The sequence below is a fragment of the Eubalaena glacialis genome, chromosome 1 (genome assembly GCF_028564815.1).
Source record: "Eubalaena glacialis isolate mEubGla1 chromosome 1, mEubGla1.1.hap2.+ XY, whole genome shotgun sequence".
Classification (NCBI taxonomy): Eukaryota; Metazoa; Chordata; class Mammalia; order Artiodactyla; family Balaenidae; genus Eubalaena; species Eubalaena glacialis.
Window position 1 is genome coordinate 147,636,091 of NC_083716.1, and position 22,211 is coordinate 147,658,301.

The window sequence follows — 22,211 nt, forward strand, 5'->3', positions numbered from 1 at the left end:
CTTTAAAAATACAAGTTCGTACTGTATAACAACCTTTGCAGTTTTATTTAATTGAGAAACATTAATAAGTTGGAGTTATTGTAATCTTACTTGTGTGTTTCTTAGTGGTCATATGTTTATTTTCAGTAATAATACTTAGTCAATTGTATCCTAAAAATTAGAATGTGCCACTGATGTCTAAACAGCAAACTATATCTTCCTAAATTTTAAAAATTAATTAACTAATTCAAGAAATATCTATCAAGAACTCTGTGCTAGGCATTATTTTAGAAAATGCAAATGCAATAATTTCAGTGCAGGTAGAAGACTTGCCTCTGAAACTTACATTTATTTTAAAAACAAGAATACATTTTCAGATATAAATCTATTTTTAGAAATAGTAATAAGGAAAGGTTAACTTAAAGGCAAAATTCTTAAAAGTGATACAAGATTTTTAAAGAAAAAGAAGTAGTACATCGTTAGAAATTATTATAATAATACTTATAAATTATATAAAATGATAAATCACATAACTTCATATTCTCAGTAGGCCCCCAAATCTCTGCAGTTTCTTCACTGGTATGTGTATGATGTTGTTTTTTCTAGAAAATTCTGGTATGTGCTGTTAATTGCTTCAAGTCACACCACATTTAGCTTATTTTGTCTCTGAACCGTGGCTCTCCTCAGGACTTTTTCCCCCCAAAATTTCCTTTTTTGTTTGTTTACGTGTTTAAAAAAAGATGTTATGAATTTTTCTTAGCAACTGTGTATCATAACTGTGCTTTCCAGATTTTGATTATACAGTCTACTTAATGGTGAATACCGTCTTCTTGAGCACATATCCGTGGAACTTTCTGGACCTATTACATGATTATAAAACTAAGGCTTGAACTTAGATTTAGTTCTACTTCTTTTTTTTGGATTTTTTAAAAATTTATTTATTTTATTTATTTTTGTCTGCTTTGGGTCTTCATTGCTGTGCGTGGGCTTTCTCTAGTTGCAGCGAGCAGGGGCTACTCTTCGTTGAGGTGTGCGGGCTTCTCATTGCGGTGGCTTCTCTTGTTGCGGAGCACGGGCTCTAGGCACGTGGGCTTCAGTAGTTGTGGCGTGTGGGCTCAGTAGTTGTGGCTCACGGGCTCTAGAGTGCAGGCTCAGTAGTTGCAACGCACGGGCTTAGTTGCTCTGCGGCATGTGGGATCTTCCCGGACCAGGGATCGAACCCATGTCCCCTGCATTGGCAGGTGGATTCTTAACCACTGTGCCACCAGGGAAGTCCCTTTTCTCTTGGATTTATATTTAATTTTGCTTGGCTTACTTTTTGGGAGTCCTGAGGTGGTAAATTTTCTGAGATCTTATGTGTTCAAAAATGATTTTATTTTCCCCTCAAACTGAAGTGACAGTTTGACTGAGTACAAGATTTCTGGCTTTGAAATAGTTTTTCCTGTGTTGCAGGTCAGAAATCTTTTGCCAATCAGACATTCATTGTATCAGTCTGGGATCAACCAGAAAAGCAAAACCAGTAGGGGATGTGGATTTATTAAGGGACTTGGTTTACAGAATTGTGGAAACTAGTTAAGCAAGTCTCTGTAGAATCTGATACTGAAGCTTGAAGTCTACAGGCTATGCACTCAGGAAGAAGAAATCACGAGTAGCCTAAACTCATCAGCACTGTTTGGAGGATGAACTGAAACTCTGGTCTGTCTCTGACCTTAGTCATGAGGGTATCCTGCAGAAGCTAGGTTTTTTTGTTTTTGTTTGTTTGTTTGTTGTCAGAGTTAAACACACAACCTAGCCCAGGAGTGGGAGAAGCTAAAAGAGGACCCAGAAAGTAGGACAGTTGTAGGATTAGCTGCTGCTTCATGCCAAGGAAGCAAGTCAGCAGACTAGCAACAATACGTAAGAGGTACGAAATGGCTACAGCTTCTTTTCCTCCTTCCAAATCCCTAAAAATCTCCCTTATGGGTCAGTGTAACCTGAAATATACCAGTAAGGGTTTTCTGTGAAAAGGAGCCAAGGTTCTGGGAAACTAGCCAAGTTGACATGATTCAAAACTATCACAGGGGCTTCCCTGGTGGCGCAGTGGTTGAGAGTCTGCCTGCTAATGCAGGGGACACGGGTTCGAGCCCTGGTCTGAGAAGATCCCACATGCCGCGGAGCAACTAGGCCCGTGAGCCACAGCTACTGAGCCTGCGCGTCTGGAGCCTGTGCTCCGCAACAAGAGAGGCCGCGATAGTGAGAGGCCCGCGCACCGCGATGAAGAGTGGCCCCCGCTCGCCGCAACTAGAGAAAGCCCTCGCACAGAAACGAAGACCCAACACAGCCAAAATAAATAAATTAATTAATTAAAAAAAAAAAAAACTATCACAGGCCTTTTTAGGTAGCCTGTTTTTGTGTCCTTTTATTCTTTTTTTTTTTCCAAACTTTTTTTTTTTTTTACCCTGGACTTCTAAAATTTTGCCAGAACTTGCCAATGTGTTTGTCATCACCATTATCTTTATTCTCATCCTCATCTATATTACTTATTGTTATAATAAGATACTGTTATTGTAGTCTTTCTCTATAGTTAGTAGGCAAAATTTAAAGACTCACATGTCTCTGTAGTAAAGAATTCTATTTTATGGTGTCAATAATTTCTATTCTTTTTTCTATGATATCTTTAGACTGATGAATAACTTCTATCTCTACCTTCTATAGCTTAATTTTTCTCTTATTATCTATCTCTTTCTTTTGCCCCTTGAATTAAAAAAAAAAAAAATTATCGTCCAGATTTCTGGTATGGTTTTCAGCCATGTCTATTCTATTTTTAACATTGTTAACATTATTGTTTGTAAATATCAATCATGTTATTTTTTTAATTCATTTTTTTCTTATTTTCTGATTGCTTCTTTTTTCAAAAAGTATAAGAAAGACGTAGCTAGATAGATTAGATAGATAGATAGGTAGATAGATAGATAGATGATACATAGAACATAACAATATTTTCAAGTACCAGCCTTTTAAAATAAATGATGCAAGGTCTTTTTAAATCTTTGAGAAGAGGATTGTTTTAAATTCTCTTCTGTAATCTGCATTATCTCTGTTTGTCTTGGCCTTTAAGCCTTGGTTTTCCTCATATGTCTTGGGATTCTTTGTTGTTCATTTATATTTGCTTTGAAGGACTAGTTTGAAACATGGGCTTCTGCAGCAGCTTTACAAATTGGCATATTCCCTTGGAAGAGAAGGATTATTTGGGGATTAGCCCTTCTTTCATGTTTAACAACACATACAGTTTTTTAATGGAAGAAGAGGTCAAGTTGACTTTTTGCTACTAATAACCTTTGTTGCTGGTGCTCCCAGCAGACCTGGAAGAGGCTCCTTTTTTAGCCCTCCTAGCAGAGACCACCTTCAGTCAAGGTAACCTCCAGAACCCCACTACGACAGGGAGCATGAGGTGACCATAAGCATGTAAAGTACAAAAGAGACACTAAACTTTCCAGGAATGTGTGATGACAAGTCAGGAATAAGAGGAAGCTCTGAGTCAGTAGCAATTTCTACTTCATCCTGAATTCAAAGGTGGTGTTCACTTACCTCCTGATGACATAATGTTAGAAAAATCATGAGAATGCTCTGGATAAACTGCAGTGTTATTTATCAAAGTGTGGACATGGGAAGCTCAAATGCCAAATGTGAAACATGTCCCTAAAATTCCTATCAGTCTTCCATTCCTAGGAGACCATCCAGATATCTTCATAAAAGGTAAAAAAACAATGGTCATATACTACTGAAAATTACTATTCTGTGTGCAGTTTGGACACTGTTAGACATCAATTGGATTTATGTTGCACAAACATCAATTAAATTCTTCTCAGAATGAATTGTAGGACTAGCATGTATTGTAGGATTTCTCATTCTTGGCTTTGGTGCCTTTGTCAGTCAGAGGACTCCAAAATCTGACCAGCAGGGATATCCCTCTCTGGGGACTTTTTCTGTTGACAGAGGAAGTCTTAGAGCTCATGCACAGAAGCAGCTATCACCTGCCAGCAGGAGGTAAGAATTCTTCTGGGAGGTAGGGATGCAAGTAGGGCAATATTTCCTGTCATACAAGCTCTTTATCATTCTGTCCCTGCTGTCTCATCTGATAAGCATTTGTGATGCACCATAGGGTAAAATATGGAGGCTCCCCATTATCCTTTCCTCCAGGTGTTCAATTAACACCTTCTTGTTTCTTCCACTTACCCCTACAATGTTGCACATGTCACAGTCACACAAACTCAAGCCACAACCCCAGCTGTGATGGAGATGGCCCTGCTCTATTTGAGCTTCAAGCAGAAAAGATCACCAGGAGGAAAAGAGCGAGCCTTTTCAAACAGTGTGTGATGATTCATTTTAATGGCTCTGAGTTTCCTGACCAGGTTCCAGAGCAGGTTATTTTCTCTTTAAGCTTCTTTCATCTGTGAATAGAGATCCAGCAAAACCAATTTTCTACTTTGAAGTTATGTACGGGCTTTCTAAGTGATGGAGTACCATTAGATATAACATGCCACATTTCAGAAGACCTATTTTAGATTTCACTCAGAATCATTAGGCATATTTGATGTATCCTAGCCCTAAATTGTCCATTAGCACACATTAACACATAGTTGTGAAGTTACAGGTTTCAGACAAACCACTTTTTTTTTTTTTTGGCTTGTTTTATGTAGTTATATAATTTTCTTAGTTTCCAAAATAAAATTTACTTTATCATGATAAAAATGTTATATATATTTGAAAAATGTTATATATATTTGAAAAAAACTCCCCTTGTTTCACAGAATTCTGTAGGAAAATAATATCATAAAAATCACCAGAAATCTCACCAGCCTGAGGAAACCACTATTTACATTTTAGTTAGCAACATTCCAAACAAATTTTTATGCATATATATGTGGAAACATACCTGCTTTTTTCCTTCTTAATACTTCCTAATACAAATAGGCCTTTCTAAGAGCCCCTTTATTATTGATACAAAGCTACTGATTACATGAATGTTCCATTTTGTGGTAACCAACCTATGACTGACAGATGTGAAGGTGTTTATTAGAAATAGAACTTACAACAACTTTGTCCACTTTTAACTTTAGAGTTTACCTCTAGAAGTGCTGAGTGAGAGAACATGTATCTTTAAAATTTCACTAAATATTTCCAAATTGGATTCTATAAATGTTGTATCATTTTATCCTCTTAACATAGAAACATAGGACTGTGCCTGTTCTTCACTCCTTTAGCTAATGCTAGGTCTAGTCAAGATTTTTAGTATTTGTCAATCAAATTGGATAAGTGATAACTTGTTTTTCTACTTTATTTCTTTGATTGCTAGTATTTCTTTTTTTTTTTTTTTAATTTATTTATTTATTTTTGGCTGTGTTGGGTCTTCGTTTTTGTGCGAGGGCTTTCTCTAGTTGTGGCAAGCGGGGACCACTCTTCATCGCGGTGCACGGGCCTCTCACTATCGCGGCCTCTCTTGTTGCGGAGCACATGCTCCAGGTGCGCAGGCTCAGTAGTTGTGGCTCACGGGCCTAGTTGCTCCGCGGCATGTGGGATCCTCCCAGACCAGGGCTTGAACCCGTGTCCCCTGCATTGGCAGGCAGATTCTCAACCACTGCGCCACCAGGGAAGCCCGCTAGTATTTCTTAGTCAATTATATTCCTTTGTAAACACTGCCTCTCAAATGTTTTTGTCTATTTTTATACTAGCTTTTTGTCTTTCCCTATGTCAACTGAAAAAATGCAAAACCCAAAGGTTGAGAATTATGTTTTATTTGGCGGATTTTCTGAGGACTCAAGCCCAGGAGGCAGCCTCTCAGATAGCTACGAAAGATTATAGTTGAAAACTTCCCTAACATGGGAAAGGAAATAACCACCCAAATCCAGGAAGTGCAGAGACTCCCAGGCAGGATAAACCCAAGGAGAAACACACTGAGACACATAGTAATCAAATTGACAAAAATTAAAGACAAAGAAAAATTATTGAAAGCAACAAGGGAAAAATGACAAATAACATACAAGGGAACTCCCATAAGGTTAACAACTGATTTCTCAGCAGAAACTCTACAAACCAGAAGGGGGTGGCATGATATATTTAAAGTGATGAAAGGGAAGAACCTACAACCAAGATTACTCTACCCAGCAAGGATCTCATTCAGATTCAACAGAGAAATCAAAAGCTTTACAGACAAGCAAAAGCTAAGAGAATTCAGCACCACCAAACCAGCTCTACAACAAATGCTAAAGGAACTTCTCTAAGTGGGAAACACAAGAGAAGAAAAGGCCCTACAGAAACAACCCAAAACAATGAAGAAAATGGTAATAGGAACATACATATCGATAATTACCTTAAACGTGAATGGATTAAATGCTCCAACCAAAAGACACAGGCTTGCTGAATGGAAACAAAAACAAGACCCATATATATGCTGTCTACAGGAGACCTACTTCAGACCTAGGGACACATACAGACTGAAAGTGAGGGGATGGAAAAAGGTATTCCATGCAAATGGAAATCAAAAGAAAGCTGGAGTAGCAATACTCATATCAGATAAAATAGACTTTAAAATAAAGAATGTTACAAGAGACAAGGAAGGATACTACATAATGATCAAGGGACAATCCAAGAAGAAGATATAACAATTATAAATATATATGCACTCAACAGAGGAACATCTCAATACATAAGGCAACTGCTAACAGCTCTAAAAGAGGAAATCGACAGTAACACAATAATAGTGGGGGACTTTAACACCTCACTTACACCAATGGACAGATCATCCAAACAAAAAATTAATAAGGAAACATAATTTTAAATGACACAATAGACCAGATAGATTTAATTGATATTTATAGGACATTCCATCCAAAAACAGCAGATTACACTTTCTTCTCAAATGCACACAGAACATTCTCTAGGATAGATCACATCTTAGGGCACAAATCAAGCCTCAGTAAATTTAAGAAAATTGAAATCATATCAAGCATCTTTTCTGACCACAGTGCTATGAGATTAGAAATAAATTACAGGGGAAAAAACATAAAAACCACAAACACATGGAGGCTAAACAATACGTTACTAAATAACCAAGAGATCACTGAAGAAATCAAAGAGGAAATCAAAAAATACCTAGAGACAAATGACAATGAAAACATGATGACCCAAAACCTATGGGATGCAGCAGAAGCAGTTCTAAGAGGGAAGTTTATAGCTATACAATCCTACCTTAAGAAACAAGGAAAATTCTCAAATAAACAATCTAACCTTACACATAAAGGAACTAGAGAAAGAAGAACAAACAAAACCCAAAGTTAGTAGAAGGAAAGAAATCATAAAGATCAGAGCAGAAATAAATGAAATAGAAACAAAGGAAACAATAGCAAAGATCAGTAAAACTAAAAGCTGGTTCTTTGAGAAGATAAACAAAATTGATAACCCATTAGCCAGACTCATCAAGAAAAAGAGGGAGAGGACTCAAATCAGTAAAATTCGAAATGAAAAAGGAGAAGTTACAACAGACACCACAGAAATACAGAGCATCCTAAGAGACTATGACAAGTAACTCTGTGTCAAAAAAATGGACAACCTGGAAGAAATGGACAAATTCTTAGAAAGGTATAACCTTCCAAGACTGAACCAGGAAGAAATAGAAAATATGAACAGACCAATCACAAGCACTGAAATTGAAACTGTGATTAAAAATCTTCCAACAAACAAAAGCCCAGGACCAGATGGCTTCACAGGTGAATTCTATCAAACATTTAGAGAAGAGCTAACTCCCATCCTTTTCAAACTCTTGAAAGAAATTGCAGAGGAGGGAACACTCCCAAACTCATTCTATGAGGCCACCATCACCCTGTTACCAAAACCAGACAAAAATACTACCAAAAAAGAAAATTACAGACCAATATCACTGATGAATATAGATGCAAAAATCCTCAACAAAATACTAGCAAACAGAATCCAACAACAAATTAAAAGGGTCATATACCATGATCAAGTGGGATTTATCCCAGGGATGAAAGGATTCTTCAGTATATGCAAATCAATCAATGTGTTATACCATATTAACAAATTGAAGAATAAAAACCATATGATCATCTCAATAGATGCAGAAAAAGCTTTTGACAAAATTCAACACCATTTATGATAAAAACTCTCCAGAAAGTGGGCATAGAGGGAACCTACCTCAACATAATAAAGGCCATATACGACAAACCCTCAGCAAACATCGCTCTCAATGGTGAAAAACTGAAAACATTTCCTCTAAGATCAGGAACAAGACAAGGTTATCCACTCTCGCCACTATTATTCAACATAGTTTTGGAAGTCCTAGCCACAGCAGTCAGAGAAGAAAAAGAAATAAAAGGAATACAAATTGGAAAAGAAGAAGTAAAACTGTCACTGTTTGCAGATGACATGATACTATACATAGAGAATCCTAAGGATACCACCAGAAAACTACTAGAGCTAATCAATGAATTTGGTAAAGTTGCAGGATACAAAATTACTGCACAGAAATCTCTTGCTTTCCTATACACTAATGATGAAAAATCTGAAAGAGAAATTAAGGAAACACTCCCATTTACCACTGCAACAAAAAGAGTAAAATACCTAGGAATAAACCTACCTAGGGAGAGAAAAGACCTGTTTGCAGAAAACTAGAAGACACTGATGAAAGAAATTAAAGATGATACCAACAGATGGCGAGATATACCATGTTCTTGTATTGGAAGACTCAGTATTATGAAAATGACTATACTACCCAAAGCATTCTACAGATTCAAGGCAATCCCTATAAAATTTCCAATGGCATTTTTTACAGAACTAGAACAAAATACCTTAAAATTTGTGTGGAGACACAAAAGACCCCAAATAGCCAAAGCAGTCTTGAGGGAAAAAAAACGGACCTGGAGGAATCAGACTCCCTAACTTCAGACTATACTACAAAGCTACAGTAATCAAGGCAATATGGTACTGGCACAAAAACAGAAATATAGATCAATGAAACAGTTTAGAAAGCCCAGAGATAAACCCACACACCTATGGTCAACTAATCTATGACAAAGGAGGCAAGGATATACAGTGGAGAAAAGACAGTCTCTTCAAGTGGAGCTGGGAAAACTGGACAGCTACATGTAAAAGAATGAAATTAGAACACTCCCTAACACCATACACAAAAATGAACTCCAAATGGATTAGAGACCTAAATGTAAGACCAGACACTATAAAAGTCTTAGAGGAAATCTTAGGAAGAACACTCTTTGACATAAATCACAGCAAGATCTTTTTTGATCCACCTCCTAGAGAAATAGAAATAAAAACAAAAATAAACAAATGGGACCTAATGAAACTTAAAAGCTTTTGCAAAGCAAAGGAAACTACAAACAAGACGAAAGGACAACCCTCAGAATGGGAGAAAATATTTGCAAACGAATCAACGGACAAAGGATTAATCTCCAAAGTATATAAACATCTCATGCAACTCAATATTAAAAAACAACCCAATCCAAAACTGGGCAGAAGTCCTAAATAGACATTTCTGCAAAGAAGACATACAGATGGCCAAGAAGCATATGAAAGCTGCTCAACATCACTAATTATTAGAGAAATGCAAATCAAAATTACAATGAGGTATCACCTCACACCCATTAGAATGGGCATCATCAGAAAATCTACAAACAGCAAATGCTGGAGAGGGTGTGGAGAAAAGGGAACCCTCTTGCACTGTTGGTGGGAATGTAAATTGATACTGCCACTATGGAGAATAGTATGGAGGTTCCTTAAAAAACTAAAAATAGAATTACCATATGACCCAGCAATCCCTCTACTGGGCATATACCCACAGAAAACCATAATTCAAAAAGAGTCATGTACCAAAATGTTCATTGCAGCTCTATTTACAATAGCCAGGTCATGGACGCAACCTAAATGCCCATCGACAAATGAATGAATAAAGAAGATGTGGTACATATATACAATGGAATATTACTCACCCTTAAAAAGGAATGAAATTGGGTCATTTGTAGAGATGTGGATGGATCTAGAGACTGTCATACAGAGTGAAGTAAGTCAGAAAGAGAAAAAATAATATCGTATATTAACGCATATATGTGGAACCTAGAAAAATGGTACAGATGAACTGGTTTGCAGGACAGAAATAGAGACACAGATGTAAACAACAAACGTATAGACACCAAGGGGGGAAAGCGGCAGGGGGGTGGAGGTGGTGGTGGGATGAATTGGGAGATTGGGATTGTCATGTATACACTGATGTGTATAAAATGGATGACTAATAAAAACCTGCTGTATAAGAAAATAAATAAAAGTAAATTAAAAAAAAACATAGTATCTGTGGAGCACAATAAAGTGAAATGCAATAAAATGAGGTATGACTGCCTGTAATTAAATTTCATAAATATATATGTAATAAGTTTACATATAATAAATTATGTGTGTATAATAGGCATGTGTGTATGTATATATAAATATATATGTGTATATGTCTATCTATCTATCTATCTATGTCAGGATGGGCCAGAAATGCTTAAAAATAAATAAATAAAAATAAAAAGTATTGATCCTAGGTTACATGTAGTATTTCCTGATTAAGTTCTAAATAATCAATATTAATTACATCCTATAGTTACATCATATTTTTTATCTTTTATAAACTTCATTAGTTGAGATTGTTTTACTTATTGTAACAGAAAATATAGCAAACTATGCTAATTATAAAAAAGGAATTTATTGTCTCACATAGTTGAAAACTAGAATCTAGATCTTGTGTCAAGCATGAGTGAATTTGAGGAATCAAGTGATGCCATCAGGACTTGAGTTTTCTCTTACATTCTCTGGCTGCCCCAAGCCATGAGGAATTACCTCTCTGGTTCAGACTTAATAAACATAGGACAGTGAGAACTTTGCCTTTCCAAAGAATGCAGCAAATTGAGGCTTAATGCCCTGATTTGGGGTCATGTCTTCAAACCAATCACCATTACTTTCCTATGCCAGCCCTAAGACTGGTACCCACCCCAGGAGGTGTGAGATGGGGTTGAGTACCACAAACACATTTACTAAAAGCTAGTCCCCCTCCAAGGAAAAAGCAGGCTGCTGACAGAATAGGATGGACAGGAGTGTATGCTGGGTGACAGTAACTTTGGAAAGCCATGGTCCTACATCATTTCTCTATCCCTTTCTGGTGGAAGCAGGATATAATTTGGAATCTAATTATGTGAATTTGAATTTTGTCTCTACAGTTAGTAGCTGTGTAACCTTGATTTTAACCTTCTAACCCCCCTGTCCCTCAGTCTGCCCATCTCTAAAATGGGAAGAGTTTCTCTCAAAGGATGTTATGAATATTGAATTGCATCAAATTTGGAAAGGTGTCATGTGCAGCAAACCTAGGAATAAGACTCATTAAGCAGGATTTCGGAATGGAAGTTGCCTATCTGTCTTACTCTTTCTGACCCTAAAACCTTTACTCTGTTAGAGTGTAATACCTCCTACAAGGTATCTCTCTCTACTCTATAATCACATGAAGAACAGAGTGTTCTTAAACTTGGGGCTTTTTGAAGCAAAAAAAACAAAAACAAACAAAAAAACGCTCTGTTAAAGTGACTATTCTGTATGTGTATATTTCTTTTCTTTTTGAATTTTTGAATTTGATTTTTTTTTTATACAGCTGGTTCTTATTAGTTGTGTATGTGTATATTGCTGTGAAGCACTTGTAGTGTGTCCTGAGAGCCAGCTCATTCTCACTAAAGTACTGAGCGTAATGTGTCTCACATTGGGTTTTGGAAACGTTCCTTTCTGTACTCTTCTTCCATGTCTTTGGGAGTGCTGTTAGGTCTCCTTCATTTTATTGCAAATGACCTGTTTCGTGATGTCCACCTCCAGCTTCAAGGTTCTTACTACTCTCTTCAGAGGGGTGCTAGTCTTGTTTTTCTCATATACAGAGTACTTATTCACTGTGCACTCGTTCAAAGCTTAGGGAATGAGTGCTCATCTGTTCATTTCCCTGGAAGGTTTTTCTTGCCTCCAGTGTTCTCTGCTGGCTGCTGACTTCCTTTTCCATATGATAATGAACACGGCTGCATGTTGCTACCTACAGCTGTAACTCTCACCTGAGGACGATGTATCTGTGTTCACCTGCCACTTTGTCTGTGATGGCCACAGAGGAACGCTTTAGAATGCTCTTGACTGAAAGAATTACTTCTCATTAGGAATCCCTCAGTGACACTTTCTGTATCTTAGTATCTGCATGCCCAAGTCTCTTTAATCTGGGTCATTTCTGTTTAATCGCTTCATGTTCAATATTCTGTGGACTGCAAAAGCACTTTATAAAGTGTAAAGCACTACGAAGATGTCATCATTACTCTTACTGCCATTTTTTCAACTTATTTAATGGTTTGGATTTTTCATCAGACACTATGGTGGAGACTTCTAGTTGTCTACACAGTTTTAATTCTCTCCTTTTCCCCTAATAACAGATTTTGACGTTTTTAGTGGTTCCCAGCTTTAAAAAAAATTGTTTCCCAGGCTTCCTCAAGGAAGCTTCAAAGCTAGAGTTAGCAAGTAAATGATAAGCAGAAATTACTGGGTAAGTCTTCTGGGAAATATTCTTAAATGGGGCTGACTCAGCTTGCCACTCAGCTTGTTCTGGCCTGGCTCGTGGATGAGACTGTTGGAGCTCCAGCTGCCATCTTGTGCCCTTGAGGATGGTAGGCATGCACCAAGGATTATAGAGCACAAAGACAGAAAGAGCCTAGGGGAGCTGCTCTAGCAATCTTGGACCACTTATCACTGGATTCGTTTTATACGAGAGAATAAAATTGGAAGAGAATTTAATGTGTTCAAATCACGATAGCTGGATTTCTGTTATTTGCAGCTGAATATAATTCCTAACTGATAGACTCCCATATAGCCTTTCCCTTTTTGTTTGTTCTTGTCATATGCATATGATCTCATACAAGTCTAAAGATATCATAATTATGTTACATTGTAGCCCATCATATATTCTGATATCATATATTTTTCTATATGTATCGGTGTATTTTGTTACATAGTATGGTGCTGTTAAATATTTTTAGCTTACTGTACAATACTTACAGTAGGAAAAAATGTGCCCTTTTTCTCCAAAAAGGATCATCCAAGTTTATTGGAAAGTATAACTATTTTGAAATCACGTAACTTCAGTAATGTTTATCAGTCTTTGATTAAGGAAAAAACATTAGATGAAGAATTTGTCCTTCATTTTGAGTTCATCTCTATATATTTAGGTCATTGGTTTAGAGCATTGTGTCTCTTAGAGGCTAAATTCTGTACAGTGTAGAAAAGGAAAAGTTTCTCATTCGTCCTTGAGTAGCCGCGACCTAAATGGTAAGTAACACATTTATTGAAGAGGGTAAATCTAGAACAAGTATCTTTTGAATGAATGGATTAATTAATAATTGAGTTTGTGTGCTTTGTACTTTGTATATAAAGATACGCATACGCATTCTGAGCTATTATAGGAGAAGTATTTTGTTTGTGCTACTGAATCCATGTATTCTTATCTGATCATAAGGTGTGAGAAAGGGGTGAGATACTGAATAAAATTGACACCCCAGATGGGAAAGATACCCATATTCCTAGCTTCTTCAGTCTGGCACGTCAACAACTGAGCCAACCAATTACAGACACCTTAAGAGTGAAGCAGTATGGCAATGCATAAGGTGGATTCTTCTGGAGTGAAGTGCATGTGAAGTGGTTGGCAATAGGAAAATCCAGCCCACAAGGGCATCAAATCTTCACTCTGGGATGGTGGGCATCACTTTCAGCAACCACCAAGAAATACAAATATACCGACCACACAGTCCAGGCTGAATTTCATGGAGTATAAATTCTTGTCCAATCTAAGCACATCTGTTCATAATAATTAACTCCTGTGCCTTTTGAGCAGAAAAGCAGGATCAGCTATACAGTGAGATGCATTGGCTTTATTTCTGTTTGTCATAATGATTCATTGAGACATTATGGGGAAGCAGATGCTTTTTCTGCACTCCAAGCGTCTGCGTTGCGGCTGCCTATGCGTTGCCATTACGCCTCATATGTTGAATTAAGCAGGGTTTTGAGGTTGTAGAGCATTAAGGTTGTCAAGTGTTAATACCACAGTGGAAATATAATTTTGAAACTTTAAAAAGTCATTTGCTCCTTCCAAAACTCAGTTTCCTTTTCCTCCCTGGTGTGGCATCATAATTTGAACCCTAATCTTGATTTTGAGTAGATGCTTTTATAAAGTTGCAAATCACTGGACTGGGAGTTCCTGTGAAAACGTTAATTCCAGTCCCAGATCAACCACCTTCTCTTGTCAAAGACAGGTGATAACACTTTCCCAGTAGCGATGTTACGATGAATAATATGCAATTATAGGAGGAGAGCATGTAGCAGGGAGCCTGGCATGTAGTAATAATATTAACTAATTAAAGTGACTTTTCAGCTCTAACTATATGGATTGTTGTATTTAGTACTCAGGAAATCCTATTAGGTGGGTACTATTTTTGTACCCACTCTATGTTTGAGGAAACTAAACCTCAGAGAAGTTAACTTTGCCAGGCTCATTCCTTAAGAAAGTGTGGAAGCGGGATTCAATCTCGTGCAGTTTTACTCCAGAGCTGGCATCCTGAACTGTGCTCTTTTTCACTTAATGAGTGTTAGCTGATAAATCTTTGACTAAAGCTGATTAAAAAAATCACTTAGACCTTGAGCTGAGATGTCATCAGACATTACCCATAGTCTTAGGGATGGTTGTGATAAATTTAGATGGATATAAGAAATCTCCAAGAATAGCCTCTGATCCATTCTGATTTCCAGACTTGGAACATCTCTGTATGTCACAGCGCTTCACCTTGTTGTCTTGAAGGTACAGAAACCTAGTCTTAGCTGGTGTGGGAGTTGGACACGGAGAAGAGGATGTTTCGTTACCTCTGTCACAAACACATCAATAATATTGGCTGACACTCAACTTCTGTAGAGGAGAGTCATTCCAAAGCTCCTGCTGAAAGGGTAGCCCTTACCCAACCACTGTTACAATTTGGCTCCATGTTCCCAGCTCCTGGATAAAACTCATTGACCTAAGCCAGTTAACGCATAATTATACACATAGTTTAGTGGAATCTCAAGGAATGTGATGATAAAGAAGCCGAAAAGGCCATGATGGCTCATGTTCAATATGAAATTTTGAATGTGAAAAACTGTGTGTGAGCAGAAACCATGGGATTAAAAATAATCTACAAAATAGAAGAGCAAATCAATCAATCAATCAATCAATCAATAAAACAGAGCAGAGCTGACAGAGAGAGTAGACTGGAACAAATATTAAGGTAGAGATAGAGATGGCATAATAGAAACACCGTCCAGACCATGAGCAAGGGAACAAGTAGCTTAACCTTCTAGTTGCTGTGGACCCTAGTGTCTCTCTCACACTGGGAGCTTGGTGTTCAAAGTGTCCGCTTGTACTCCCATGAAGTCTTCCTCTTTTATTGCCTGACAGAATAACCTGCCAGCACTCTCCCACTCTCCATTGAAATACTGTAAGTACCTCTCATTTTCAATCAAAACAATGAAAGCGTCTTTTCTTTACTGACTATGCTGGAAGGTAGTGTGTGGCATTAAGGAAAGAATTTTGGCTGCACAGAGCTCTGGGCTGGAATCTCTTCTCTGACACTTATTAGCTATTGAGGGAGTGAAGGAAGCTGTTTGGATGAAGTAGTAGTGACTAAGTGACTGAGTGTTTCATCTCTTGCTTATATGAATGAATTTGACTGGAAACTTGATGACAAATTGGTCTCCAAGCCACATTGGAAACGAACTGCAGTGAATTGGTAATTTTTAAAGATATTAATTCCATAAATTTCACAGATGAATATTCATCATTTGACATAAGAAAATTTAGGAAGATGAATGAGATTCTTTTTGACAAGAATAAAGGGTCCAGTCCTGGCAAAGCAAAACGCTGCAGTATTGTCAGCAGTAATGCCTTTCATTTATTTCCATGTTTTCCCTAGGTCATAATCATTTTGCAAGTGAATTTTAAATAGGAAAATACATCACTCTCTGAGGCTCACAGCAATGAGTGACCCAAAGAGATATCATCATTTTAGACTTAGGTTATCTTTTCCCCTGTTGTCAAAACTCTTAGGGATATAATGTGTTCCAGAAGTAACAGTGAGAGGTTACACTGGGAAGTTGACACATAGTGCTATTTTTGTTTTACTTGTCACACTGTTTTGCAATTTGTAATTACTTCTTTGTGTCCTAGACACCCTAAGGCAGAGATCAAACCCTTTAACATCTATAGTCCTGAAGCCTTGAGTAGCTGGACACACAATTGGTGCTCAATAAATGTTTGTACATTTAATGGACAAAAATATAAACTAATGATGATATATCTCATCCTTAATGAGTTATGTGTGCATGGTTGTATTTACAATGCTAGAATTAATATTCCTGTGGAGAAAAACGTAGTCAGCCAATAATTAATGAAATCTATCATGTTTAGTCCATTCAATGAGAGATTACTAAATATTTAAGAACCCACTCATTCATTGCTTTGAATTTTATTAGATACCTTTTGAAATGACAGAAAAAGAAAATCACCTCTATAGTTCCTACCCTCAAAATGGTTATAGTTAATAAGGAACTAAATGACATGATTTCTAACAGACATACTTTTTGGAGGGATTGCTACTTACTCATTGATTCTTAAAGCAAAGTTTTTCTCCCTTTGTTAAGAGTGGACAATTTAAGAAAACAAATGTGTATTCCTGTAGAAAAATAAAAATTCAAAAATTATTGTTTTGTATAAACCAAGGGAAATACTAATAAAATCAACAGTATAAAAACAGAAGGGGAGGGACTTCCCTGGTGGCACAGTGGTTAAGAATCCGCCTGCCAATGCAGGGGACACGGGTTTGATCCCTGGTCCGGGAAGATCCCACATGCCGCGGAGCAACTAAGCCCGTGCGCCACAACTACTGAGCCTGCACTCTGGAGCTCGCGAGCCACAACTACTGAAGCCCGCGTGCCACAACTACTGAAGCCCAAGCACCTAGAGCCCATGCTCCGCAACAAGAGAAGCCACCGCAATGAGAAGCCCACGCACCACAATGAAGAGTAGCCCCCGCTCGCCGCAACTAGAGAAAAAAGCACGCGTGCAGCAACGAAGACCCACCACAGCCAAAAATATAATAAATAAACAAATAAATAAATTTAAAAAAAACAAAACAAACAAAAACAAAACAAAACAAAAAAAAACAGAAGGGGATTAGTTCAAAGAAAGAACCAAGAAGACAAATTAAAATGGAGTCAGAGCAAAATCAAAACTCCATATGACTGACCCTTTTCTGAGGAGCTTTCTTCCAGGAGGAAGAAAGCCTCAGACCTGAGTCAACTTGATCAATACAGGCCTCTTCCTTATGAAGAGAGGTCAGCCAACTCCATTTCATAGTTAACTGCATCAACTGGTTGTTTGGTTTTTATTATATAATATGACAGATTTACTCAAATTCAGTGGTTTTTATTTCTAATCCAGTCTGCAATTTTGCCATAGGTTTTGGCATTAAGTGGGGAGGTCTGTTAGGAATTTTGTTGCTGTAGAAAGAAGTAGTCGCTAGACAAGCAGTTGCAGTTAATGAGAAATCATCTCTGATTTCTAGCTGTCTTCCCCACCTCCTCTTTTTTAAAAAAATGCTGTTCTCAGACAGGAAGTCCACATCTGGAGCAGGGAGAAGGAAATCTCTAAATTGAAGAGAAAGCAAGCAGTTAGCCTGTACTTTGGCTTGCTTTTCATTCATGGCTTTTTTTTTTTTTTAATTTCTCTCTTTTTTTTTTTTTTTTGGAAAAAAGCAAGGACAGGAGTGAAATCAGGTTGAAAATCCCTGTGCCCAACAAAATGATTTTTCAGAAGGAAACCTGGTGATGGGGTTTACTGGACCTGCACTAGTTTTTTTCATGCATTAGTTGCCTGATGGTGGTGGAATTACATATCCTTCATCAGTTTCATGATCTTGAAAATGAGGAGACACAATTTCAGATGATTGCTTCAGAGCTTAGTGAGATTATCTGCAAAAAAAATTTAGTGCAGTGTCTGGCACTGAACACATGTTAGCTAAGCTTAATATCTGTAAAATGGGAATAATACCTATTTCTTAGGTTTGATAAAATGAGATGCAGTAACTGTATTTGGAAGGGTGTTTTTGGCTGCCAACTCTCTTCAAATTCTCCTACTACCCAGATGTCAAGATTTGTGTCTGCTTCATTTTTTTTCTGATTGTCTTGACTCTGTTCATTGCAGCCTTCATTTACTGGCTTCTACATGCTATACAATTCTAGACTTAACATCCGCATGTTGCCACGACATCCAAAGGGGAGGAAACATATCTCTCCAGTGTCCTCTCTTAAGTGAGAGGGAGCATTTTCCCTAGAAGCCCTTGGAAATTTCCTCATGTATCACTGACTTGGTTTGGGTTGCAAGCCCATTCCAGAACCAATCTTATTAATAAGGGAATATCAAGAATGGATTTGCCTGAGTTCTTGATCCAATCAATAGTTCCAGAAGTATTACCTTTAGAGTCTTCAAGCCTAGCTTTGGCACTGGTGAGGGCCTTAACTTCTATTGAGGCACATGATCATAGTGGTGGGGAGTAGATACTCAAAGGAAAATTAGGGTTCCATCGGGAAGAGAAGGGGAAGAGTGAATACGTAATGCATAAACATCAAACAGCATTTCAACAATATGTGAACGTGCTTCATCTTTGCCAGGCATGTAGTTACTCAGTGTACACTTAACCAGTGAAACTTCATAGCAGATTATACAAGGCCACTTAGATTCCTAAAAGTGGTAGGCAAATGATTGACAGGGAACAGTGCTCTATTATTTTTTTTTTAATCACGATATCCACCCAAAATCATGCCTGCAGGTTCTCCCATACTGCCCTTCTTAGTAAGAAAAATTGTCAGTCCAAGGCATTGATTTCAGGCCTATCAAATACAGAGCTGTTTGGAGATATCAAAATAAATAGAAGACACTGGAATGAACTTTCTTTGGAAACAAAATACTTGATGAAACTAGACGTACACAGGTGAAAATGACTTGAGTCTTCACAAAATAGCAAGTAAACCAGCACAAATCAATATAAGGATGTCACAAGAATGCACCCCTCGCCCTTGATATATGCAGTTGAAAAATAGTAGTTTCAAAGGCTGTTTGTCAACTTGTTAACTTGTATGTCTATATGTGTCCTTTTTCTTTGTAAACACTAGACTTTCTGAGAGTGTAAGCTGGAGAGCAGATTCCTACACACAGCAGGTATGCTGAAATGTGTTTTGTGATAAATGTTCACGTATGAATATAACAAGTGCATAAAATCTCTCTGTGGGTCAATGCTAGAACACTTAAGTTGTTGATTCTTTCCTGGAAAACACATTTATCCGCACATTTAGTGGTTTTATTTCTACTTGACTAAGTCATCCTTCCTTCCTTTAGTGGCTAGTAAGTTATTTGTCACTTCCAAATGAAAGCTGAGGGTACTTTTTGCAGGATTTGCCTGTCTCCTACTGAGGTTCCTGTTTCATTTTATGTATGTATGTATTTTAATGTTTGCTCTTACTTTACCTTTCTTTCTTTATATTTTTGGCCGCACCAGGCGGCATGTGGGACCTTAGTTCCCTGACCAGGGATTGAACCTGTGCCCCCTGCGTTGGGAGTGCAGAGTCTTAACCACTGGACCACCAGGGAAGTCTGAGGTCCCTGTTGTAAAGAGCGGGCAAGCATTAGAGAGAGCTGGGCAACCTGGCCAGGCAAGGGTCTGGCCAGGCCAGGCCACTGCCAAGCCTGAGACATTCAGTGACACATGCTGAATATCGTGGACCTCATTTTTTTAAAATTAATTTTATAGAAGTATAGTTGCTTTACAGTGTTGTGTTAATTTCTGCTGTACAGCAAAGCGATTCAGTTATACATACTTTTTCATACTCTTTTCCAGTATGGTTTATCACAGGATATTGAATATAGTTCCCTGTGCTACACAACAGGACCTTGTTGTGTATCCAAGTGGACCTCCTTATTGATCTTGCCCAAGAGTGTTGGTCCCTACCAACTAGCCAGTGGATTCAGGATTTAATTGGTTAGTTTTGATTTGTTAATATTAGAAGTACTTCATTACAGTGGTTTTCTTTTTTCTTTTTAACTTATCATATGATACCAAGGAGTGGAAACTCACATTGTCTTACTATGATTAGTTAATCTGACCTCTGGCTGATGCTTTTCCAATAATGCCTTTCTCCTCTTCCTTCTATTGACTCTCTCTCCTCCTTCTTCATTTTCTCTTCTTCTTCACAACCTCTAGTCTCCTCCATTTCTCCTTCCCTTCTACCTACCCTCTTCTCTTCTTACGTTTCTTTACTCCCTTTGTACTTCCTCCCTCCATCCCCTTCCTTTCTCCTCTACCTTTCTCCCTCATTAAATATTTATGCAAGCTTATTGTAGATAGATCAATAAACATGAGTGAGACCATGATTTATAGCGTGTAATTTTAAGTGAGCTCTGACTTTGAAATACGTAGAGCTCGATATAGTAAAAAGATGTTTTCCAGCAACAGTTTCAGAATTGTTAGATTGAAAATAATTCGAATTTCTAGTCCTAAACATGTATTTCTTTATAGCACAAAAGCTAAACGGCATTATTTATTTTAAATAAAAGCTGTCAAATTTTACAGTTGTGGCCTTCGGAGTTTCGCCGATTATTCTTCAGGGACCTTTTTGTGAAAGGTAGGCTGACATTTTGAAAAGCACATAGTCCAAGTTGACATTTTTCCTCAGCTGGATGAATTTTCAAGACAACACTAAGGCAAAAAGTTACAAAGTTCTTGCAATGTCTTTCCCGTATTCATACGGGGATTCTTGCTTTCTAATTAGCTATTTAGAAATAATTGGCATTTTTCACTTCTTCCTCTTTATAAGTGGGACATGCTTCTATAAGATTTGACATCTTATTCTTAGAAAAACATGTATGGATCTAATCAATTAGATAAAGAAAACACATAATTTTAGAAAATACACTTGAAAAAATGTCTAATTTTTTTCACTGAATTTATTTTACCCCGTAAGAGTTTCTCTACTAAAAATTAGACAGAAAAATATTCATGAACAAATACAGTAGGCAGTTTCCAGTAGCAACAGGTTGTCCTCTTACTCTAAGGCTTGATTGTATTGAATTTCATGGAGAACACTTCTGAAATTTCATAAAAAACAATTAAATGTTAAACAGGACACTGTAAATTATCCCATTTAAAAAAAATTATCCCATTATTTTTATTTTACTATGACAAACAAAACCAAAATCTTTTTTATTATCAATCTAAAATGTGAATCAAGAAAACAGAAAAGATACAAATGAACTTATTTACAAAACAGAAATAGACCCACAGACATAGAAAACAAACTTTTGCTTACCAAAGGGGAAAGGGGGGGGAGGGATATATTAGGAGTTTGGGATTAACATATACACACTACTATATATAAAATAAATAACAATAAGGACCTACTGTATAGCACAGGGAACTATACTCAATATTTTATAATAACCTATAAGGGAAAGGAATGTGAAAAAGAACATATATATATAACTGAATCACTGTGCTGTACACCTGAAACAAACACAACATTGTAAATCAACTATACTTCAATAAGAAAAAAGAAAGAAAACATAGTAGCAGAATATATACTAGTAGTGATTATATTTCTTCCTTTGAAAGGAGGCATTAGAAAGTTACTGTCCGGGGATGCCTGAGTAGTTTTCCTGTTCTCCAACATACCTTCCCAAATCCTCTTCACACAGAAAGGTTTAGTGAGCCGTAGAATGAGTTAGGTGTTCACATAATCATATGTATCCAAGAACTAAAGAAACCAAGGGCATCAATTCACCATAAGTTGCCCAGAGAAATATTGGGAGGGTCTGTGTGGTTGAGGAAACAGTTATACAAGTGGAGAAGAAGGTAGCCCATGCTGGCAGTTTAGGGGTCATCCTGGACATCTCTCCCCCTTCACCTCCAGCCCAGCACCAAGTTCTCACACATCTACCTTCTAAGAGCTCCCTGTCTCCACCACCACTACCCTAGTTCAGAGTAGCATTTCAATCCATGCTCTCCTCTGCTGCCCAGGTGGTGTCTTAAATGATACCATTTGCTTGC

The 22,211-nt window shown here is 37.4% G+C and overlaps 1 protein-coding gene across 1 annotated transcript in view; it reads left to right on the forward strand.

Moving 5' to 3' along the window:
- THSD7B (thrombospondin type 1 domain containing 7B) overlaps positions 1-22,211 on the forward strand; it is a 787,061-nt gene that overhangs the window by 445,074 nt on the left and 319,776 nt on the right. The gene's annotated exons all lie outside the window — the stretch shown is intronic.